The sequence below is a fragment of the Pteropus alecto genome, unplaced genomic scaffold (genome assembly GCF_000325575.1).
Source record: "Pteropus alecto unplaced genomic scaffold, ASM32557v1 scaffold68, whole genome shotgun sequence".
NCBI classification, from domain to species: Eukaryota; Metazoa; Chordata; class Mammalia; order Chiroptera; family Pteropodidae; genus Pteropus; species Pteropus alecto.
In genome coordinates this window covers 394,227-396,254 of record NW_006441386.1, presented here as the reverse complement: position 1 = coordinate 396,254, position 2,028 = coordinate 394,227, and the positions used below count along the sequence as shown (strand labels likewise).

The window sequence follows — 2,028 nt, the reverse complement described above, 5'->3', positions numbered from 1 at the left end:
GTCCTCTTGATTCTGTTCCACTGGTCCGTGTGTCTGTTCTGCTGCCAATACCATGCTGTTTTGATTACTGTCGCTTTGTAGTATAATTTGAAGTCGGGCAGAGTGATGCTTTCAGCTTCATTCTTTTTTATCAGGATGGCTTTGGCAATTTGGGGTCTTTTGTGCTTCCATACAAATCTGGTGATTTTTTGTTTTACTTCTTTAAAAAATTCCGATGGGATTTTGATGGGGATTGCATTAAATCTGTATAATGCTTTAGGTATTTGGTCATTTTAATTATGTCGTTTCTTCCAACCCAGGAACACGGAATACCTTTCCATTTCTTTGTATCTTCTTCGATTTCTTTTAATAGGGTCTTGTAGTTTTCATTATATAGGTCCTTAACATGTTTCATCAGATTTATTCCTAGGTATTTTATTCTTTTTGTTGCAATTGAGAAAGCAATTATTTTTTCAACTTATTTTTCTAACACTTAGTTGTTAGAGTATAGGAATGCTATGGATTTTTGAACATTGATTTTGTAGACAGAAACTTTACTGTATTTGTTTATTGTTTCTAGTAGGGTTCTTGTGGAGTCTTTAGGGTTTTCTAAATAAAGAATCATGTCATCTGGAAATAGTGACAGTTTGACTTCTTCGTTTCCTATTTGTATGCCTTTTATAACTTTCTCTTACCTAATTGCACTTGCTAGGTTCTTTAGAATTAGCATCACTATGTTAGCTTATCTGCTTCTATGGAAATTCCTTCCTTTTATTGATGTAATTATTTCCCTTCCCTTTCTAATCAGAACACTATTTAGGTTTCTTTCTGAATCAGTGCTTCCAGAATAGCTATTCTTTTTTTTTTTTTTCACTTTTTTAAAATTTAATTTTATTATTAGTTTCAAGTATACAGTACCTTGGTTACACATTTATATAGCTATTCTTTTGGATATCAAATAAATGCTTGTTGCCTCTCACTTTGGCCTTTTATTTTTAAGTTGTATGTCGCAAAATATTATTCTTCCATTGATTTTGTTTTCAACTATTTAAAATATAAAAACAGGACATACAAAAGCAGGCATCAGGCTGGATTTGGCTTACTGGCTATAAAAGATATTTTTTTTCTGGGTCAGCTTAAACTACCAAATGCGTTGGTTAGAAATCAGTTACGTAGTAGACTGACCAGCTCCTTTTAGTCTGTTTTCAGCTGATGTCTATTCTAAATATAGCTTATTTATATCATTTGTGTGAACTCATTCATGACATATTAGTCACTTTGATGGGAGACTGGTTTAAGAAACCTCTAGGATCCTGTTCACCTCCAGGATTCTAGTCCAATGATTTTCTTTCTTTTATTTTTTTTTAAATAAAGTTTATTGGGGTAACATTGGTTAATACAATCATATAATTTTCAGAGGTACAGTATCATTTGACATCTGTATATTCTATTGTGTGTTCACCACCCAAAGTACAGTTTCCTTCAGCTACCATATATTTGATCCCCTTTACCCACTTCATCCTCCCTCTACGCCCCCCATATTTGATCCCCTTTACCCCGTCTTCCTCCCCTCTTCTCCCCCACCCCACTGGAAACCACTACTCTACATTCCTCTGGTAACCACTAGTCTATAGTCCATGTCCATGAATCTCTGTTTGTTTGTCCTGCTCATTTGTTGCTTTTAGGTTTATATCCCACATATAAGTGATATTATGTGGTTTTCAGCTTTTTCTGTCTGGCTTTTGGCTTAGCATGATTATTTCGAGGTCTATCCATGTTGTCACAAATGAATATTTCATATCTGTTCTTATGGCTGAGTAATATTCCATTATATATATGTACCACAGCTTCTTTAGCCAATCATCTCTCGTAGGACACTTTGGTTGCTTCCATATCCTGGCCACTATGCATAATGCTGCTATGAACACTGGTGTACAAATATCTTTTTGGATATGGGATTTTAAGTCTTTGTGGTAAATGACCAGTAGCTGGATCATATGGTAGATCAATTCTTGTTTTTTTGAGGAACAACCATACTATTTTACATAG

General features: G+C 34.3%; 1 protein-coding gene across 1 annotated transcript in view; it reads left to right on the top strand.

The window, feature by feature from the left end:
* PSPH (phosphoserine phosphatase) overlaps positions 1 to 2,028 on the top strand; it is a 60,803-nt gene that overhangs the window by 47,170 nt on the left and 11,605 nt on the right. The gene's annotated exons all lie outside the window — the stretch shown is intronic.